This window comes from Gopherus evgoodei, chromosome 14, assembly GCF_007399415.2.
Source record: "Gopherus evgoodei ecotype Sinaloan lineage chromosome 14, rGopEvg1_v1.p, whole genome shotgun sequence".
In the NCBI taxonomy this organism is placed as follows: domain Eukaryota; kingdom Metazoa; phylum Chordata; order Testudines; family Testudinidae; genus Gopherus; species Gopherus evgoodei.
In genome coordinates, this window is record NC_044335.1 from 19,362,764 (window position 1) to 19,386,087 (window position 23,324).

Genomic DNA, 23,324 nt, shown 5'->3' on the forward strand with positions numbered 1-23,324 from the left:
AGTATCCGCTCCTCTTACCTCCCCGGTGGCAGACGGTACAATATGCTTGCTATCTGCTGAGTGCTCCTGGCTGGCCTCAGGTGAGGCCGGCCGGGGGCACCTGGGTAAAAATAGGAATGACTCCCAGTCATTCCCAGTAGATGGTATAGAATGGCTGGTAACCGTCTTCATCATAGCAACTGGGGGCTGAGCTCCATCAGCCCCCTCCCTTTCCTGTGTAAAGAAAAGATTCTGTACTGCCTGGACTATCATAGCAGCGGGATGCTGGGCTCCTCTCCCCCACACCGCTTAATGTCCTGCCTGGACTAATAGCAGTTGGAGGCTGCCTCCCCCTCATTTTATCTCACTAACAAGTCACTGTTTCTTATTCCTGCATTCTTTATTTCTTCATCACACAAATGGGGGGGACACTGCCATGGTAGCCCAGGAAGGTTGGGGGAGGAGGGAAGCAACGGGTGGGGTTGTTGCAGGGGCACTCCCCATGAATGGCATGCAGCTCATCGTTTCTGCGGGATCTGACAAGGAGTGGCTGCGCTCTCTGGTTCTCTGATACACTGGTTCTCTAGTACACTTGCCCCATATTCTAGGCAGGACTGACTCTATTTTTAGATACCATAAAGGAGGGATTGACTCAGGGAGTCATTCCCATTTTTGTCTTTGCGCCCCCAGCCGACCTCAGCCGGGGCACCCATGACAGCAGCAGACGGTACAGAACGACAGATAACCGTCATCTCAAATGGCGCAGCAGACGGTACAGAACGACTGATAACCGTCTGTGCTGTCATGCAAAGGCAAATGAATGCTGCTGTGTAGCGCTGCAGTATCACCTCTGTCGGTGGCATCCAGTACACATACAGTGACAGTAAAAAAAAGCTGAACGGGCTCCATGGTTGCCGTGCTATGGCGTCTGCCAGGGCAATCCAGGGAAAAAGGGCGCGAAATGTTTGTCTACCGTTGCTTTCCCGGAGGAAGGAATGAGTGACGACATTTACCCAGAACCACCCATGACAATGATTTTTGCCCCATCAGGCACTGGGATCTCAACCCAGAATTCCAAGGGACGGGGGAGACTGCAGGAACTATGGGATAGCTACAGAATAGCTACCCACAGTGCAATGCTCCAGAAATCGACGCTAGCTTCGGACCATGGACACACACCGCCAAATTAATGTGCTTAGTGTGGCCGCGTACACTCGACTTTATACAATCTGTTTTACAAAACTGGTTTATGTAAAATTGGAATAATCCCGTAGTGTAGACATACCCTAGGACAGCTTCCTCTGAGGCCACTTGATCTTGTTTTTAAATCAGTTGAGGCGGGGGTACCTGAGAGTAATATAGAGTGCTCCTCCCACACATCCAGGATGAGGTGTACTGCTTCTGCCCCATTCTGAACTCCTACCACCTACAGACTGCAGGACATCATGCACACAGGTCACTGACAGGCCAGCACAATGACTTCTGCCAATACAAGTACAATTACAATGTCAATGGCAGGGTTTGTTAATAGCTTTCCTATTCAGCAATTAAGTCAAGTACCCAGACAAAGTACGACCTGCCAAAAAAAAAAAAAAAAAAACCACCCAAAACAAAAACCATTACACCTGTCCAATGTTTTTGAATATTAACATTTGACAAGCATGTCTGGTCTGTTAAATATGCATAGGCAGAGATTTCACTCAATTTAATAAAAATCACAAAAAATAATAGAGGGGTTAAAACGCTGCTCCCTCTGTAATACGGTGACACTGTGCTAAATAGAAAGAATGACTCCATTCCTGTATAATATCTGTTTAAACAAAAAGCTCACTGTTGTAATGATTGCTTTGTTTCTGATATTTACATGGCAAGGATTTATAAACTTGTTAGAACTTCCTAAATAAATAAATGGTTTTTAAAAAATCAAGTATCCTACGGACTAAATCAAGAAAATAATCCACATGAAAGTCTTTCAGTGCCCTCTGAATTCATCCCAGTGGGCCCAGATATTGGAGAGCACCCAGTACAACAGGAAACAGCTCCCACGGCTCTCAGACACTTTCAACACCCAACTATAGGGACAACGGAGTGCAGTTTTGCATTTTTGTAGCTGGCCTAATGTTCATACTTGGCCTCATTTTAACATTGATTTAAATATGTATTTGTATTCAAACTCCTCAGGGCAGGAGACCATCTTTTATTTTGTCATATACTTTACTGAGCACATTACTTTAATATTTATAACAATAATACTTCTGACATTTCGCAGTCAACAGGAACAGAGAGCCTATACCACAGCATTACTAACACTTTCTATAGACAAACTAATATTTTACAGTATTGCCAAACCATGCAATTTTATCACCAGTCTTGTGATATTCGGTATTTTTGTTAAAGCCCCTGTTACTGGAATAATGTGACTGTGAGAATCTCATCTTTCATTTTAATCAAATTGTATTTTTCTAGCCCTCATGTTAGTGGAGAAAAGCATCCGAACAAACTTTAACAGCTTAAAAGCCAGAAGGCAAATAAAAAGAATAAAATATTATTTAAGGTCTAATCATCTATAAGCCAATCTCATGATTTTTGAATGGCTGAGGTTGGCAAAACTGATTGTACATGTTGTTCCACCACAAGTTCTGAATTTCCCAAAGGATTGGCTTGTTTGCCTTAGTCACCTTTTATGATTCCAGACCATTTCTTGCCTCAGGCCTGTAGGGTAAACAAGACAGATAGTTTTCCATGTAAATAAAATGCCCATCTTTCTTTCAGCAAAGCTACCTGGCACCCCTTCTTTCTATACACTCTCCCTGAGACTCTCAATCCCCACACCTGCCTTGTGGTCAGACAGAGCAAAAGGGGGGTGGCCATTCATTAACAGAGGCCATAACTGGGCAATGGTCCTCTGTACACTTCCTGCAATTAACATGTGAAAGAGACTGGAGAAAGATAGACCAGAGGATGCATCAGCACTTTCTGGTTGATTAATCCAAGGTATGCTTGGGACTAAACTTCCCAAGAAAATTTAGTGCATATAAAACAAACAAGCCAACCCAGCCAACTGTGAATGTTTGTTATGAAGTACCGGGAAAATTCCCTTAGGAGACACAGTCTGAGGTTTGAAAGGTAACTTGGAAGTAAGAGCAGAGCTGATCCTAGGGCTTTGTTCTCCCTCTGAGTATAGTGAAGTACCACTTGAAAGAGACTAGACTTGAAATGAAAACAAACAAATAAGTGTGGTTTGAAAGCAAAAAAAAAAAAAAAAAGTGTTTCTTTTAAAATGTGAAATGCTGCACTGCAGTGCATAACACTAACAGCATTTTAAACACTGGATGTCACAATGCAACATAATAAAGGCACAACTGCAAGGATACACAGGGAGGTGGATGCTTGGAGTTCTTCAAAACAAGGATAACATTCTCCTCAGACACTCACATGGAGGCTCTGTCTTCAAATAGCCTGTTCTCCATATGTGCACCAAAACACTGCATCCAACCTCAAGCACTCAAAAATCATGAGATTTAAAATAAAAAATAAATAAAATTTTGGACTATTTTCCTTCTGGTTTTTTAGTCGTTAAGGTTCATGTTATCTTGTTTCTCGACATACTTATTTACAATAAAACTCCTCAAATCTCAGAAAATAGCATGACTCCAAGAGTTAGTGCATTAAGAAAAACAGCAAGTACCATGAGATTTGCAAAATACCTTGAGAAGTGGCAACACTGACACATGCACCAAAGTACTCCATCTCATGCTGTGTCAATCTGCGAAGGACTTCATCCAAAAAAATCATCTGTTACTCTTATATCATTACTATTTTATCTAGTATTTAATAATACTAGAAGGTGAATAATACTTTGAGAGGCTAATCCAGCTACCAGATCTTCATAGTTTAAGTGGTCATAGACTTCACTGGGATGCAAAATTCAAAGTAGGACAAAAACCCCATCCCATGAAGAGCTTCTGCTCTTTCAGAAAGATCAGGTCTGTTTCAATTGTGGGAGTGGACAGTAGAAAGAATCATCTATGGCAACACTGTATTCCTATATGCAGAGGACCTTCTATTCAAAGACTGTTGAAAGAGAAAGTTCTCTCACCTATTAGACTCTATGGAAAATTAATGTCTTGTCTACGCACAAGTTGTATCACTTTAACAACAATAGTTAAAGCATTGCAACTCCCTAGTGTGGATGCAGTTGTGTCACTACAAAGGTGTTTTATGCCAGTATAGTTATTCCCATACAAGGCATAGGAATAAACTATGCTTGCATAAATTACCTTTATACCAGCATAACTGTGTCCGCACTATGGCTTTTACTGGTATGACTTTTTATTTTTTTTTTAATTGAAATAATTAGACCCCCTAACTGAAACAGTTATACTGGCAAAACTTGTAAGTGTAAACCAGGCTTAAAAGCTATTGACAGAGAGGAGCAGAAAATGGAAAAATGATCTGCTAAAGTTTTCAAACCTTTTTTTGTCAACAATTCAAACCTTCCCAGCCACTGAACTTGTTTACAAACAGAAAGTAAACATTTCTACCTTCACAGATACTAAGGTTTTACTTTGGTCTTGTCTACATTGTAGACTGTTGTTGCAGAAGTTATTCTGCTTTAATTAAAACACTTTAATTAAATTGCTGTTGCATGTCCACACTATGCTCCTTGTGTCAGCAGAATGCATCCACAATAGCAGCTCTTGCATCGACACAGAGAGCAGTGCACTGTGGGTAGCTATCCCACTGTGCAGCTGGCTGCCGGGTGCTTTGGGAAGGGTTTGCAATGCCTCATGGGGCAGGTAAAGCATCACATGATGCAGGTTTCTCAATCCCATCCTTCCATGGGAATCCTACTAGATTGCTAGTTGCTTTTCAACTGAAGTGTGGAGGGGTAGGGGAGAGAGAGTGTGTGACAGGAAGCATGAGGGGGGGGGGGAAGTGTGTGTTGGGGGAGTGAGTGTGTTGACATGTCTCTAAATTCAGATAGCTCCTGCCTGCCTCTGTGTTGAGAGTGCAGGAGACAGCACCACTCCACGTTAATGATTTGCTCTTTGTTGCCGGAGCTGAACAGCATGTTTAACTGTCAGAATTTTCCAGAGCTTTGAAATGGGAGGGATGCATGCCGGTGTAGCAGGCATGCAGGGCAGCCCAGTTCAAAACAGTGAATAGAGAAGTCACAGCAAGCATTGTGGGATACTGGAAGAGGCCAGTTAAGGTGATACAGCAACGGCAGCCTCTACACTGATCCCTTGTCCCTTTAGGTTTGCCGCAGAAAGCTTTATGCCCCTCGTCAAGGAGCTTTTATTTTGTCACCAAAACTGAAGAGCTGGAGTTGGATGGAGCAGCCTTTTCATTTTTGGGAATTTAGGCACATTATTTGTACAGAGAGAACCCATTTCCAGATGTGTGCTCCTTCCAGGGGGTCTGAGTTTTTGTTTGCAAACAGAATAGTAGCAGTACAACTTCCGTTTTCCTTTGGCTACTTTGGCAACTGAGGGTAGGAGGAGAGGGGGCGGGGCTGGATGCAGGGCCGGTGCAACCATTTAGGCGACCACGCTGTCGCCTAGGCGCTGGAATTTGGGGGGGCGCCATTTTCTTCGGCAGTGACCGCGGCGGCTGGATCTTCGGCCGCCCCGGTTGCCACCGGCATTTAGGCGGAGGGAGCTGGGGCAGGGAAGCGCGGGGAGGGCCGTCTGCAGCAAGTCAGGGGGGATGACACGCAGGGGAACTCCCCGCCCCAGCTCACCCGTCTCGTCTCCTCCTCAAGCACGCTGTCGCTGCTTCACTTCTCCCACCTCCCAGGCTTGCGGCATCTAAGCTGATTGGCGCCGCAAGCCTGCGAGGCGGGAGAAGTGAAGCAGCAACGGCGTGCTCGGGGTGCTCGTGCTCATGCGCGGAGCAGGGGTGAGCTGGGGTGGGTGGCATGCCTCAGGGAGGAGGGCGGGGGGGGAGCTGCCAAAGGGGGGGCACCTCAGGGCAGGGGTGCGGTGGGGGGGGTGCAAGGTGGAAGTTTTGCCTAGGGTGCAAAACATCCTTGCACCAGCCCTGGCTGGATGGTTTCTGAGCACCAAGAAGAATGAAGAATGTGTAACTCACTGAAACTTGGGCCATTGAGTGGAACAAATGTCAAAGTGAAACATATTCCAGGAAGTTTGGTGTCAAAATGTTTTACCTTGGGGAGGGGAGGCCCGCTGCAGGGAGTGTTGAGGGCTGCCTTTCTTCTCAGGTGATAGCTTAGGTTTGTTGTGGGTTTGAATGTGCATGAGTTACCCATAAACATTCATACCAGCCAGCTCCAAAGGAACAACTCTTGATTCACATGTTCATGATGCGTCATTTATGCAGATTTCCCATGGAAGTTTGCACTGAAAAAGGAAAGCAGCAAAACACAGTTGCTCAAAATAGAGAGCACCTCTGTTCATCAATCCACAGAAAAGAATGCATGTGAGAAAGGGAGATGTTCCCAACTAAACACAAGACAGGTTTATTCTTATACAAGAGAGAGTATATAATAGTCTACAGTGAGAAGCAGTGTAGTCCAGTGGATCATGCACTAGACTAGGACCCAGGAAACCTGTGTTCTATTCCCTGCTATGCCATTGATTAGTCACAGGACAGTGGACAAGTTCTTCACCTCTATTATCCTTTCTTCTCGTGTGTCTTGTTTATTTGGATTGTAGATCTCTTGGACAAGCACCATCTCTTACACAGGTATGTGCACAAGCAGCCCCGATTTCAGCTGGGGCCTCTAGTTACCACTCTAGTACAAATAAAAATAAAGAAAGAGCCACATTCCCCCAAAGGCTGCAGCGTATCTTTAACCTAATTCAAGGCAGGTTCATTTGTGTTCTTGCAATCTACCCTGCTTCTATAGATCTATTTACCATGCTGTTTAATAAACACAAGTAATTGCTGCAGCAACATTGGGGAAGGTGTGGTACATGCAGTCAGTCCAATACAGAGCAGCTGCTTAAGAAGCACACTCAGTAATTATTGCAGAAAACAGCTGAGTGCTTCTCAGGAACAATGCTCGACAACTTTTTCCCATTCACACAACACAGCTTGACGAAGGAGGACAATTTTGTGGCTAAAGTGAATAAATGGGCTTCAAGACAAGTAGATTCTGACACAGGCTCTCTGTGTGACCCTGGCTAAGTCACATCACCTTTCTGTACTTCAGCTTCCTCTTCTATGAAATGGAAGTGATATCTCCCTGAATTACAGGGATGCTAGAATGGTTACTTGTTTGTTAAGCACTTAAGGATTCTTGGATGAAAGGTGCTACGGAAATGCAAACATCATTTTGTTTTGAATAATCCTTGATACAGTGTCTGTCAAATTGCTTTAGTGAAATTAAGGATGGCAGATCTTACATAGTAGAAGTTATAGAAAACCATGGCATAAATATATTGAATGTTAAATAAATGTGTTAAAGAAAGTCAGTGACATACCAAGTAGTAGTACAGATAGGCTGCTGCCAGCATTTTAACCACCATGGCTGAGATTTTCAAAGGAGTCAAAGGGAATTTCAGTGGGAGCTGAGGAAAAAACTCCCTTCAGATTCTTTGAAGAGCTCAGCCCATTTGTCTAGATGTGCTTTAAGACATCTGTGGCTGGTCTGTGCTCCCACCATTACTCCCACTGGTGGAGCAGACCTGCTAGGGGTAGTAATGGTGGGTTATTTTAGGGGAAAATGCTAGGGTAGATAATCTCTCCAGATATAGTTCCTGCTCTTGGTGCTTACTGGGACAAATCACGAATGCTAGTGATTTGGCATGTTCAGTGGTGGACTGGCCACTGGACCGATGGAGCTCATGCCCAGGGGCCCTGGCCAATTGGGGTGGCCCAGAAAAATAAGCACCTTCATGCCCTGACCCATTCCACCCACCCGCTGCTCCTGCTGGGGAGCGAAGTTGGAGAGCAGGTTGCCCTGTTCTGCCCACTAAACCTTATTGCCCTGTCTCCAAGGGGTGATTGCACTGATTGTAGCTACTAAGTTATGCTACCCCGCAAAGAGGGGTGAATCTATTGATGCAGGCCATTGGGCTGCATTGCCCTGTCTCACTGGGGCTAACACTGACTATAGCCACTGGGCCTTACTGCCTTGCCAACAGGGACCAATTTGTTGTCTCTGGCCATTGGTCCACACTCCCCTGCTAAGAAGGGCAAATATATTGACTGGGGTTTAGGAGTGTGATGGGGCGCACTTCCCCAGCACTGGACGGGGACATTCCCAACCCTGTCACAGGAGGACTTTAGTTTGGTGAGAGGGCTGAGTCGTCCTACCAGCCTGGGGAAGACCATCCTGAAGGGCAATCTGAGGCAGTGGATTCATCACTGTTCCAGAGGGATAAAATGTACCATTACACTTACTAATACTCTACTAACACTCTACTTTGGCTAATGCTAGTCTTACAGGCCATGCTGTAGGTGATGTCCTGTATATCAAGGGGAATGCCAGACATGGTAGTGCCTTTAAAACTGAGTTACATTCAAAGACAGCAAGTACAATCTACTGCATTTTAATAGTGTGTCTGAAGACCCTGTACTGTTCTGACTCAGCATAGGAGTCAGAAATTTATGCATCTTACCCATCCCTCAGTTCTTCATGTGAAGAAATTGTGGCAGTCCATTAATATATTATGGAATAGCAAGGAGTATAAACCCCTAGCTCCCAAAAGTTGGTTCTCCTAATTGCTTATTTTCTCTTAATTGTCTGATTTTTTTTTCCCTCTGTGGTTTCCTTGCTGTGGTCTTTGTTAAAGCATCACTAAATCAGAATTTGTGGTTCAAGTACATTGAGTAATTGTCGATTAAGCATGTTCATGGGAGCAGTAGAAGGTAAGGTCCTTTTCATAGTTTGAGAATAGTATGGCAGGCAGGCGATTCTCCTGGAGGCTGTTTGACCTTTGTTTGGAAGGATTCTTTCCTCCCATTTCTGCAAGACTAAAGAAGCCCATTCCACTGGGAGTCAAGAAACCTGGACCCCTGTCCTGGTTTTGCAGATGACTTGCTGTGTAACCTTGGTCAAGTCATTTAGCCTCTCTGTGCCTCTATTTCCCTGCCTGTAAAATGGGCATAATCTTCCACCCGTCTTGTAAATTTTTTGGATGAAATTACTGTTTTAGTGTTAAGGATTACTGTAATATTGAGTGCACAAAAATGTATACTGTTCTGTGGTGAATCATGGATTTAGTGCTTAGAAAATCTGCTATCATGTCCATTCAAACTAGACAGACCTATTGCCTTACCTTTCATTCTCTCCCTGCTCTGAACATCCTTAGTAATGACCCTAGTGGACAAAGCTTTGTATGCTATTTCATAGCAATAGCCATCAAGATGAATTTGGATACAGTTGGTACTACACCTCTACCCTGATATAACGCTGTCCTCAGGAGCCAAAAAATCTTACCGCGTTATAGGTGAAACCTTGTTATATTGAACTTGCTTTGATCCACCAGAGTGCACAGCCCACCCCCCAAAGCGCTGCTTTACTGTGTTATATCCAAGTTTGTGTTATATCGGGTCATGTTATATCGGGGTAGAAGTGTATATACTATTAAATAACTCAGCAGCTCTCTCAGAGTGCAAGTCCTGGAACTAAAGTTAATCTGTCCTTGAATGGCAAGCCCTGAAGCTATTCAAATTTGCTTTCACTGTTTTGATCTTCACTAAGACCCATGAATTCCACTCTCAATATATCTAATACTGAGACCAAAATGTAACTTTTACAGTAAGTGAGCAAGGACGTATTCATCTCCTAGTGTTTCTTGAAATTCAAAGTGATTATTTCTCAGTATCTTTTGTACTGGCTTTGAGTCAGGGCAGCAGTTTGGATTCAGCTGAATACTGTGGAGAAATGTTTAAACTTTTAATAAATCCACACTAAGAACCTCCAACATTTCTCTGCCACAACCATTCTTATTTATTTGAAGAGAGCATGTGGTCTTTGAGCTGGAGAGTGCACCACCCTCTTTTCTTTATTTAAAAAAAATATATATCCTCCCTGTGGTCTTCATATCCTGGGCCAGATAGAACACTACTTGGTTATCAAAAACCAAGGGAGGGACACATTATCTAGAGGTTACAGCAGAGAAGTCTAAGGCAGAACAACTCCAGGGTTCTATGCGCAGCTCTGCACCAACTCACTGGCCTTGTATAAATTATTTAATCACTTCTTCCTCAATTTGCATATGACCTAGCTCAAAATTGTTGAGATTAATTAGAACCATATATGCAAAAACTGCTTGCCTAATTTGCACACTTGAGTGGAATTGTGTGCACAAATTAATGCTGGGTCTTTAGCTATCCATTTGCACACACAGTTTGGGCATGCAATACTGGCAACTATGCATGCATATCAGGCTTGCAATTTCACAGGAAATTCAGCCGGGCTGCAGATTTGTCATGGCATTTTTATCAAAATCGTGGAGCAGCCATGGTAACTTTAGTAAAAATCACAGGTTTAATGACTGCTCCATGACTTTCGACTTGAACACAAAATGCCTGGACAAAGACATTCAATTCTTCAAAATCCTAGTAGACTGTTGTCATCCTGCTCCACTGCCACCACCTCCTCGCCCCGCTAAGGGGGCAGTGACCACCCACAGCAACACCCTCCACCCCATTACCACAAATCTAATCCCAGCTCAGTGAGAAAGGGAGACCCTTGGGGTGGGCACGGTGGGGTTGCTTGGTCCCAGGGTTGAGAGCAAGCCTGCCCTGCACTCACCTGAGCATTGTCAGCGATGGCTCCTGTGCCCCACAGAGGGTTGGCAGAGCCAAACCTGAGCAACATTACAACACTTGGAGTAGGAAGCCAGGCTCAGACACATGAGACATAGGAGCTGCCACTGCGGGATGAGTGCATGGTAGGCCTGCTCTCCAACCCCCGCTCCCACAGGAGTCTCCCCTGTTCACCAGGCCAGTCAGGTGACCCACCTAGAGCATTCAGGAATGGAAGTCACAGTATCCATGACTTTTTTGTCATCATGACAAGCCTGCAGCCCTAATCATGAGGTTCCATCCTTTATTCTAATTCTTATTTTAAAATCAGAACCTCATTACCTAAGTGAATGTCTTGTCTAGAATATGTAGCCATGCAAAAATAAATATTTATTAGTGCCGGTATTTTCTGTGGCAGAAATCTGGAGCATGAGTGGGGTGATGGTCACCTGGCATTGCAATGGGATTGCTTTGATCCATACTGGGAGGTGAGAAAACAATGCACTATTTTTTCCTTTGTAAGTGAGCACATGGTGTGTAAGCAGAGACAAGTAGAGCATAACACAACTGTGTGTTTGGGGTGGAGGGAGAGCTCCATTAGACCAATAGCTCCCCTCCTCCTGTTCCTCCCATAGTGACTCACTGGAAGCAGTTTGATTCATACTGCGCCTCCGATGGGTCTTGTACTGATCTCACATCAGTTTTTGGAGAAGCAGCCAAACAAATTATTTCATTGGCTATGTCTTCATTAGAGACCTTATGGCAGCACAGCTGTACCGATGTTCTATGCCAACAGGAGAGGGCTCTCCCATCCAAAAATCTGTCTGGGGATTGGTTCTGCTTTGAGCTGGGGGTAGGACTAAATGACCTCCTGAGGTCCCTTCCAACCCTGATATTCTATGAACATAGCACTGTGCATACTGCCAGTTATGTCAGTGTAACTTATGTTGCTCACGGGCGTGTTTTTTTCACATCCCCAGGCGATATAAGTTATACCAATATAAATGGCAGTGTAGACATGGCTTAAGTTGGTGTTGGTGAGAGCAGAATCAGGAAGCAGTGAACTTTAAATTAATTCTCATCGTACCCAGGAAAGGCTTCAACGGACTGATTACTGATGGTAGTGTTGTCAACCAGCTCGCTCTTGGGGCACAGTCTGCAGTGACACTAGTGCCCCAACCACTGATGAATGCCAAAGCTCAGCAAGATCCAAAAAGGAGAGGACAAAACTAGAAAAACCAACAACAAATATTCCAGACACAGTACACACAAATGAGCCTATTCCTCTTTGTAAAGTCAGTTCAGATAAAGAATGGTACTTCCAGAAGGTGGTATTACTAAACAAAAGCAAACAGGATCTGAATCACCTACCAAAGATTGCAGGGATACAAACACCTGAACTGGTTCTTTTCTGTAAGAATTGCCTTTAAATAGTTTAATTAGCCTTCTTATTCCTTTTCCACCTTTCCCCATGCAAAAGGCCAAAAATGCATCTTACAAATAGAATGCAAAGCAGTAACTAAAATGATGTTTGAAGAGGCTACAGCTCTCAATTACAGTAACAAACAAGGTGCTGGCAGTTTAGCCACTTAGCCTAAGGAATTTTATTACTAGCTGCTAGGTTTCTCTGACAAAAGGTGTTACCATAATACAGGTCACTAGTCAAGTCCAGCGCATAAGAAAACCATCCTTTTGGCAGCAGGTATTCACTTTCACTTCCACACCAAACTGAACCTACAGTAAGCCTCTAGCTGGCTGTTAGCCAACCAAACCTTTGTGCAGAATCACAATTCACAGTGGATTGGGTTTACTCAAAGAAAATACAGATTTGTATGGAACAAAGAGAGAATGCACAGGTCTGAATTAGTCTTTCTTTTCAGGGGTTCTTTACAAGGGAATTTTGTACGGATAGATGGTGCTGAACCAGTGGAGACTGATGTTCTTTTAAAAATCCATATAACATCTTTATGACTGACAACAGTGCAAGTCTTCCGGTCTGCTCTCAGTGTTTTTTCACTGCTCTCCAGTTATTTTCCTTGCTCATTGCAGGGAAGTGGGTTGGTGGTTTTTGTGATGTGGACATCTGCTTGGGACAGGACTGATGCCACCAGTTTATTTCACACAACCAGACTGCCATCTGATAACTTTCATTCACTACTAATCTGTTGTACATTTGCACCAGGACCTCCAGAATGACAGCTCTATATTCCATCCCAAATTCCCATGTTGGCTCCTAAGGGCTCAAATTCTGGTTGCCTGGTGAAGATGGGCACAAGTCAGAAATGGGGGCCTGTGGTACAGAAGGTTTTCCACCCTGAATCTGGGCTACCACCAAAGCCGGAGTAGCAGAGCCTTGCAGGCACATTCCAAAGCAGGCCCTAGGTATTGAGGCTCATGCATATGTCTGTCTGATCCTCAACAGTAACTATGAAACCCTCACTGTTTTGTTTGTACTTGTTACAGGAATAATCCGTGCAGGCAGCCATTGCTTGTAGGAATACACAAGCACAATAAAACTCCTTAACATGCATTGGCACATACTTGCAGGGCATTTCCATGGGCAGGCAGAACTTATTTGTTTTAAACAAACTGACTTAAATCAGCTAGTATATGCATCCCAACTCCTTCCTTTGGCTCTAATAAACTTGCAGAGCAAAACTGTCAGATCTAGTCATGTGCAAAATTTCCAATAACGACTATAAATGATTATTACCTTTTAGAGCAGCGGTTCTCAAGCAGGGGGCTGGGGGCCCGCAAGCAGGTTTCAGGGGGTCCACTACACAGGGCTGGCATTAGACTCACTGGGACCCAGGGCAGAAAGCCAAAGCCCCACTGTGCAAAGCTGAATCTGGGGGCCCTGAGCGCTGCCACCTGGGGCTGAAGCTAAACTCTGAGTAATTTAGCTTTGTATGGGGCCCTAGGCAATTGCCCTACTTGCTATCCCCTAATGCTGGCCCTGGCTTTTACATGCAGAAAAACAGTTGTTGTGGCACAGGTGAGCCATGGAGTTTTTATAGCATGTTTTTGGGAGCCCAGAAAGAAAGGTTGAGACCCCCTGCTTTAGAGGACACATTTACAGCTACAATGAAAGAATCCTCATCTCAAAGCCAATTTCTGGTTCCTCAAACATTTCCCCTCCCTCCCCCAACTACCAATCAATGAAACAGCTATCCTTGGAAATGCTGTTTCAGCTTTCAGCATAGTCTTTGGCAATGAAGCTCATCACCTGTGAGGCCTCCTGTAGTTCACCTGTCAGGGATCCAATGCCGGATCAACTGGAGTCAGTCATCACTTGCAAACACAAGGCTGAAGGGATTCAAAATCCCAAAGAGACAGCTTCATTCACAAGACTCCGAAGTAGTTGCAATTCAAGAAAACTCTTTGCAAGTACAGCAAAATGGCAGCTCTCTAGTATCCAGTCAAATTATTTCAGAAAAAGCTTCATCCTCTATATTCAGTGGGAAATGAGAATGAATAGATAAATGCAAACTAACTTCTCCTTGCTATTATGAGGGAAAGTCTGTACCATGTGCTACTAAGAAGGTAGCTTTCCCTAGACTTAAATCTTAAATTTTTGATCTATGGCATCACTGTCTCGAAGCAAGTTCTCCAAGACATGTGCAGTGTTGATGGTTGAGTAACAATCTGACAGAACAAAAAAAGGCAATTATCATAGGGATTATACATGGCAATAAAACAAATAAAATGCCAACTCCAACACATTAGATTTCTTTCTCTCACCTAGTTTTGTTCCCCTTGCAATGTAGCACCTGATCACTATAGGGAAAAGAACTAAATAACCATCCCTTCTGGCTACTAACATTTAACATCTGTAAACTGAAACAGTCACCATATAACTAGTCCATCTGCAAGCATCATGCAAGGATGCCTTTTCTTTATCCCAGTATTTCACTGACACGAGCCACCACAAACTAACCAGTACTCAAGCTAAGCATTGAGCAGGAATATCCAGGAGCCAAAACCTCATCTTGTGCTCAAACGAAAGCACAACAATTCATCTCTCTCACCCCAAGAGTAGAGGTGTGGCTCCTCTGAAGCAAAGCAAAAGGCACAATGTTTAATGCTGTTTCACTCACATGAGGAAGTTGAAGGGGGATGAAATAGATACAATCTGAGAGTCTTCTCTGAGCCTGTTTCACTTTAACAGCTCTGTACTGTAGCATTACAAGAATTCCCAACAACCCCTCATTCAACACTGACCTCAAAACGCACCCTCAGCAAAATGCTTTTTGGGGAAAAGTTTTATGTCATTTCAATTGGTCTAAAACGCAGCATTCAGAAACGGCAGCCTGATGAATGGTTCAGGCGCTAGCCTAGGACTCAAGTCCTAGGTTCAATTCCCTGCACTACCACATACTTCTTGCGTAACTTTGGGCAAGTCACTTAGTCTCTCTGTGCTTCAGTTCCCCATCTGTAAAACAGGGATAATAGCACTGCCCTGCCTCACAATGATGCTATGATGGTATATACATTCATTGTGATACTCTCAGATACTAAGTCGATGGGTTGGCATAAATACTGTAGATGAAGGGCCTCAAAACCAATAGTATTTTCATGGTGACTGTCCATTTGTGTTTGTGCCTTATTATGCTTTTACAGATGGAGGTGCATTCTCCTAATCTGTGTGCCTAAGAGACACAGGGAGGCAGAGAAGGAACTCAGGAGTTCCTAGCTCCTATCTCAGTCCACTAGAGTGCATTCCTCTCTCCTCTGCCGCCACCTCATAAAGCCAAAATTTTCCTCTCAAATTTCTCTGTAGTCTGCTTTCCCAACGAATTCTGATCCGATGTGTCTAGAATTGACCTTAGAAATGCTGTACATTCTCCAGCATCAGTAAATTTTTCCATGTTGAAAATTAATAGACTTAGAAGAATTAGATTTTTTTTCCAACTCAGTAAATGTTGGGAAACATCAATTTCATTGTACACCCACAAACCAACAACAAAAACTTCCATCAATCTAAAAGTAAAAGAAGTCCTGCTTAAGAATTTAGTAGAGTCTGATTTAAGGATATTTACTTTATATATTTTGTATGCGATGCTGACAATTTGTGTTTAGTGGTTATAAAACTTTGTGCATCTCAACATCTACAGTCATTAAATATTTTCCTGCAACTGTGAAAATGTAAATAAATTGAAAAAAAAACACTTATAAATAAACATGGATATTATCTGTTAAAATATTAAAAAATAAATATCAAATTCTGCCAAGCCTAAGTATTAAGCATAACCAATGTCTTAACCCCTAGGACAGCTGCTAGTCTTACATGCTGGTAGCAGGAAGATTATGTAGGTCTGTCTGTAGGTCTCTCATTCCCTGGGAGCCTAGCGACTAATGCATTCATTTCATAGTTGTTTATTTAGGTTTGGAATCCAGATGCTAGAACTAGGGAACTGGTTCCATTTAATGTGAGCTCCTGGTACTGGATCTCAAGTGACATCTTGAAATCCTGGGTTTGGTTCTTGGCATAATTCCTGAATGTTAATGAATCATATTGGAGGCACATGTTTCGAAACATTGAGAAAGACAATAAGGATTCCCACATGAAGCCTTTCCCAGCCTAACAAATCTATTAACAAAAGACCTTCTTACTCCCCCGAATTCTGGTCTGGGGAATCCTTTCCCTAAAGAGTGCTGTCAGAGGGAAGCAGAAAACCCTAATCTGACTACAATTATACAGAGATGGTTTAAAAACATCTCCCTCTTTAAGACATCTCCCTAATTATAACTAAACTACACATGGTGGCATCTCTGTGTAGTTATCATTATAGGTGGCAATATACCTTGACATTCTTTGAAAAAACAAAACAAAAATTTACATAACATAAAACCTACCCAAAGCAGCAGTAGCTGCATTTCTCTGTCCTCCTACCCTACCATGTGGTCCATTTGCTTTGAAATGCTCACAAACACCTTGATGTGAAATTATAATCCGGGATCTGATTTTTTTTAAAAAGTTTGATGCTGAGGACACTTAAATTTTCCTACACCAAAAATTTAAACTCAGATTTTTCCATAAAAGAAGCTGAGTCATGGATATTTTTTAAGTCATTTGTGAAGCACAAAGCAATATATTTCTAATCCTGCTCTATAAAATATGACCAGTGCTATACAAAGCACTAAAAACAGTTCAAGTTTGAAAGTGACTGGGATCCACTGGTGTATCATGAGAACTGAAGAAACCCAGTTAACAGCTGGCTCAAAGTAGATTTATTCAGTGGGTTTATGGAGTTGTGTGACTCATCCAAAACAAAAATGAGTATTTGGTGGTCTCTGAGCTAGTGCAATACATGGCAGCACCTGAAATACCACCTGACTACTGGTTACTAAATTAATCAAATTGTTTTAGTGGAAGGATTAATTACGATTAAGCAAAAGGACCTGTCAAGAGAAAATCTAAGTGTAGGTCTGGTCACTTACAAATCACTTTATCTGATATGTGGATATAAAACTGAATCTCACTATCCATCCCTCTGAACCACAAACTGTGTTGCAGCATTGAAAAGAACAAAGGAACTGAAATGCTTCTGTAAACCAGTGAGTGAAACAAGGCAACTTAATCCCTGTAAGAGAGTTAAACATTTGTGCTTTGTCTATGCCTGTTCTGCTTATAAAACTACTAAGGAGTTACACAAGAGGGGAAGCAATGTAAACTCATTTCTATTTATACAGTATCTTTCATCCAGGAACATCTCAAAACGTTTTACATACACTACAAACCTATATACAGAGGTCACACTTGAACTCAGCACCTTCTGGAGCAGAACTTTCCCCTCATTTTAGCACTGCACGCTGCAACATCTTCAGTTCCAAGAACAATTGAGACAAAATTCAATATCCAAATAAAACTCCAGGGGGAAATCTAGATAGGCTGAATATAATTATCCAGAATTTGGCAAAGAGACTGGGATGACTCTTGTGGGTAAGCCCACAGTTCTTTCCACAATTACCTCAAATTTAATTCTCATCCAAAAGTAGACATCTCTGCTGTTCACACTCAGCTCTGCATTTCTTCTATTTAATATTTTAATGTAGTTTTGTGAACTTTAATATTCTTGTCCAAGATGTTACAAATTTTGAAGATTATTGAAGCACCAGTACACTGTGTCCAGACTGAGATCTGTAAACAAACAAATCTCAGTCTGAGCCAAATAATAGTATCCCTCCTCCTAATGTGTCGGCTTCAGAAATGGCTGATTGAGTCAAGCAGCAGAGAGCCTCTGCTGATTTTGTTGTTGTTTTTTTAAGATTTTAGTCAAGAACAACAGAGGCAATATGAAGGATGAGGTCTGGTTTCTTCTCTCCATTTCCACTACACTCTTCCCACTATGGATTCAGCATGGCAGAGGCAGCATAGACTGTCTTTCATCCCAAAAGCCATAAATGAATTACAACAGAGTAGTGAAAATTATGAACTTGCTAATGATATTAAGTCTCCAAACAGCACCGTTAGTACCTGTCTGATTTATGAAATGCCAGAGATGGCCCTCTCACAAGCGAGTGTTTTGATGTGAGCTTTCCTGCAATCATTAGAAATAGTATGTTCTGGTCTCTGCAAAACACACACATACACAGTTTCTGAACTCTTACGCATACATTCAACCCAGAGTCTGTCTTGGAATGTCTACCAGACTTGCTAGGTGATTTGCTTTACTTGGTATGCTGTCCTCTCAATAATTAAAGTGAGTGTGTGAAGGTACTAGCATCTTGAAAGAAACCTTAAAATGCTGGGGAACGTGGTTCCCCTCCCCTACATCAACCTCCTGCAGTCATTCCCCTGCGCCTGCAGCCCCATGGGCCCGTCATATTTTAATACCGACTCCAAAAACAGTCTCAAATGCCTTAACTTGTCGTATTTTTCAGCCAAATTCTGTGCAAATTCCCCTAGCCACCTCACACAATTCTGCCAAAGCACCACAGACCCAAACTGTAGCACTCAATGTAATCTTAGCCTTGGCTTCCTCTTGACTAGAAAATGCCAGTGATGCTGGGTTGCTGGTCTTAGCTTTAAGAGTTAATGGCTCTGAGCAAATATTTGATAAATTTTCCTTCCTGTGAAATAACCACAGGCAGACTGCAGTTCCCTCATTTATTTATTCATTCATTCAAATTTATGCAGGTTGAGTTGTCTTTAACTGTGGAATTAATAACCCAAAATATGAGCTGTGTGCTTGGTCATGACTGGTCATGAGTCACAGGGTGTTATTTCTGTTCTCTGACTGGATAGCCCTAATCCAGTGAAGAAGACACTGAAGCTTTGAACCTATAAATGAGTGGGGATTAGGGAATTCTAGAAAACTTTTGAAACCTTTTCCTTTCTGGGTAACACAGTCCTTTTCCAAGGCTTCACTCCTAGAAAACAAGCTTACAGTAAAATGTTTTTGCCTGAGTGCAGTTTAAATTTAATCTGCTCTTGTCACTTTCTTACAAGAGAATGTTTTTCCTGAAGGGTGTGCTCAGATCCATGTCTGACTTGTTTAATAGCCTCTGTAATAGGAGTTTGGGAGATTTTTGGAGTCTTATCCACTTGCTGTCTATAAAATGTACCACATTCTGTGTGAATACTGAAGTGTGCAATCCTAAAGAATGCTTTCTGGGAGCAGGTGTGTAAGACTAGTTTGTTTCATGTCTGGGGATACACAAGAGCTGCACAGCATGACTCGAGTGACTTATTCATTCAAGTGATATCATTTCAGGTGACAGCTCCTGGCAGTGGGATGTTAACTGGGTGCTGGCTCAACAGCCAGATGCAAACAGGATCTCCCATACTTTAGCCAGTGTGCAAAGCATAATTCTGAAACTGTACAGCATCTTTTCCCAGGATACTGACAAGAAGTTTATCTGGTCAGATCTTTGATATTAAACCAATCGTTTTAAACTTCTTGATTTTCATAATCACCTTTCCTCCGCTATTCCATTGTGTCCCCCCCACTTTTTATATTTTTGTTGGGATACTCCAAGGGACCCTACTAGGCAGGTTGCCAGGTGTCTGATTTTCAAACGGAAAGTCCAGTTTAAAGAGAACCTGTACAGTGTTTGGTCAGATGTACTAAGCAGACACCAAAAGTCCAGTTACCACGGGGTGATCAGGAGAAGGGGGGCTGGGGTGGCACTAGGTCATCAACCCATGCCAGCCTCTGCTCAGTTGGGGCTGCCTCCTACCTGCATCTCATGGGAAGGCAGACTCCTTGTCAGGGTCTGACGCTTCTATCACAGACCCAGAGCAGAGGAAACCCAGCTGGAGTGGGGGTGGGGAGGAAGAGGAGAAGATTGAGAGACAACGAAGAAGCGGGGGAGAAGCAAGAGAGCTGGGAGGAAAGCATGAGTAGGGGGTGGAGTCTTGTGAGAAAGAGGCAGGGTGGGGGGAGGTTCCAATGCTCCTGCTGTAGTCTCCAGTTTTCAGAAATCGGAAAGTTGGCAACCCTGCTGACTTCACCTATTTCTCCACATCTGTTCCTGAAGCTGTCTCCTCCAGCCCTGCCACAACATCTTGGGTCTAATGTGTTGTTCTGCAGATTCTGATGTCCCACTGACACTGTCTTAGATCATGACAACTGCCGTCCTAGAAGCTCTCGTTACCATGTCAAATATTCTAGGACCATTTTCAAAGCTCAACTTTAGTTTTGTTCTGTGTAAATAACAAAATGGTTGTTCAATTGAGAAATAAGAGTATAAGGAGGAGAGAGAGACAGCCAGGATGGCTCAAGGGACTGGGAAAGGGGTTTAATTGCCTTTCATCTCTACATGTCTAACTGGTCTGTATCTGAAGTAAAATGATAATCCAAAACAACTGCACATATTGTGTATCATGTTAGCCTTGATTCCTGTTTGCGGTTGCAGAGGACTCCAGCTTTATTCATGTGTTACTGCCTCTGAATCAGTATGTATATGACATGTTAGTCTGGTATCCAGTAGAAAATGGAGAGTAGAATATGTAATAAAACAGGTGACATAGAATGCTTCACACTATGACAAAATTACATCCTTCCTATGGGGTTTTGTATGCTTGTTTAAATAAATTTCAATAAAAACTAACCACGTGAAATTATGCACCAGTCAGGCAAGTGTGTAACTTGGTGATTTTGTCCCTACAGGGTGAAACAATTTTTGCCATAAAAAGGTGTATTTTGTTAATAGGCCTATTATCTTCATTTTGCACACGTATCCTTACAAAGAGAACAAAGGAATTTGCACAGGACTTTGCCACTACTGGGTTCCTCTGTCACTGAGATATCTAGAATGACATTGACTGTCCACAAATAAGATGCATAAGAGAAATGTCTCTGAACATTTAGAGCTGCTAAATGTTTCTTTGTGACTCAGAAGTCACTTTGTGCTGGGTGCTCTGTTTCCAGCTCTGAAATGATTCATAACTTCATTCACAAAAGTGAGGCTCTCGGACCACTGCTGCTACGTTCCAAGCAGCAGTAATGCCTGAGCAGAGGTGAAGAGGTCAGACGAGGGCAAAGTCCAAAGTAATTTTAAGTGGTTCAGCTAAGTACTGAGGGCTAATGGGAAGCCATTTTAATTTATTACAGTCATCCCCAGTGAATATAAAGACAACATTTTTCTTGAGCAGCTTGATTACAAAGCAGTAAATCCCTTTGTGTATATAGAAGAACTATGGACAGTATAGATCAAATGTCTGAAAAGGACTCTACACACTGTTCTGTGTATTAGATCTAAGTGTAAATATTGTAGAGTTGGGAATAGATTGTTTTGGATGTATAGATTCATGTTTTTCAGTTCTTTTGAGTGTTTCTGGCCCAAGTATTTTATACATACATACACATGCATTTAAAAAAAAAATCTAACATTTCTCCCCACACAAAGGTGAGGCATTGTCATCTTTGCAGAAGACATTATTTCTCCCCACCACCCAATCCTGGCTAGAAACGTGTTCTGCTTTTTCAGAACCCATAAAAACTATCCCTCTACTTCCCCCGCACACACGCACACTAAACACACACTTTTGATTATTTTGCTGGCAGAGAGAGCAGTCTTAGGCCTGGTCTACACTGGGGGGGAGGGGGAGAGAAATCAATCTAAGATATGCAAGTTCAAGCAAAACTTATGTCTTTTAAATGTCTAAGTACTTGCCCCAGAAATCAGATACGTACCTGTCAGAAATGCAGATGCAAGTATTTGTGTCCATAGTTTCTGGGTATAAAAATAGATCCAGTTAAAGCTGGTTTGAAAACTAGTTCCTGATAATAGGAAAGTGTCTTGACACGTCAATATATCAAACACAGGTATCAACAACTACTGATTTTGTATGACCCACTGTAATTCTGTGAGATCTCAAACTAAGGCTATGTCTACCCTACAAATCCCATGTCGGCATAGCTACGCTAGCTGACCCCCTAGGGTAAACTCAGCGTACGCTAACAGGAGGAGGAGTTCAGGCGGTGTAGGAACACAGCCTCTCCGAATGACATTGGTTATGTCAAAAGGCCTTCTCTGTCAACAAGCCCTTCTCTGTCAACATAGCTGCTTCTACCATGGAGCTTTTGTCGGCATAGCTGTGTCATATGGGGCCATAGGGTTGTTTTTCTTTCACACTCCTGATCGACATAGCTATGTTGGTATAAATTTTAAGCGTAAACCAGGCTGAAGGAGGAGTCAGCCAATTCAGTTTTTGAATGGAGAAACTTTCAAGGATCACCTATGTAGCGCTGGTGATTCTACAGGGTTATTTACATATGGCAGCACCATGTGTACATTGTACTTTAAAGACAACCAAAACCAAGTCCTTTCTCTGAGGAGTCTGCACTAGGCATTGAGGAATTTACAGACATCTCTCTGAGGAAAATATTGTATACTTATACCAGCATAGCATTAGGGTTTACAGTGCTGCTGGAAGCATGGTGCCATCTCTTAGATAAGTCATAAAACCAACATCTTAATTACTCATGGTCGCTAAAGACCTGACCATGAGATGTAAGGGTGATAATTTCAAATCTGGCCAAATTTTTCTCTTTTAGTTATGTTCTGCCTTCCCAAAACTTTCTGGAGACAAATGTCCTTTCCTAAGAGGTTGTATAGTGTTCCTGTGCATTGTTAAAAAGCAAGTTGGGTTTTATTCCACTTATCCTTGAGTGTAGTCTGACTCAGTCAAGGGTTGATCCTTTGGGATGACAGGGTACTACAGAGACTTGGTTATATTAGTAGTGTGAGTATGTTGACAGAGGAGCTAGTTACTGGCAATATATTTCTGTGTGCTCTGAGCTATAGGGCTCAGAGTGTTCATTCTATTTGTGGCCACGTGAACTAATTTCTTCCATGTGCAAATACAGTTCCATAATTCTACCAAGATTCCCACTGGTAAAAAGGGAAAGTGCTCATCAGCTGCATGGTTTTCAGCAATAAAAGAGTAAATGTAATAGATGCATATATGCGTCTGTCTAGCTTGACTGTGTACATCATAAACTATTCCTCCAAATAGTTCATAAAAATGCTTAAAACTATTATGTGAGTTTCCCTGAAATTTTTTAGTTGCATGGCTTTGGAAAGGGTTCAATAACTAATGGCCTTTGAATGAAACTATGTTTCTAATATATTGTGCTTTTCCCCAATACTTAAAAAAAATAAAGTCTGAT

General features: G+C 42.5%; 1 protein-coding gene across 4 annotated transcripts in view; it reads right to left on the reverse strand.

Annotated features, from left to right (window-relative positions):
* EYA2 (EYA transcriptional coactivator and phosphatase 2) overlaps positions 1-23,324 on the reverse strand; it is a 151,327-nt gene that overhangs the window by 109,370 nt on the left and 18,633 nt on the right. The window contains exon 1 of one of the 4 annotated variants that reach the window (XM_030533622.1): positions 6,152-6,247. The exons of the other annotated variants lie outside the window; for them this stretch is intronic. The gene's annotated coding sequence lies outside the window, so the exon portion shown is untranslated. Of the gene's footprint in view, positions 1-6,151; positions 6,248-23,324 lie in introns of those variants that run through there. 4 annotated transcript variants of the gene reach the window in all.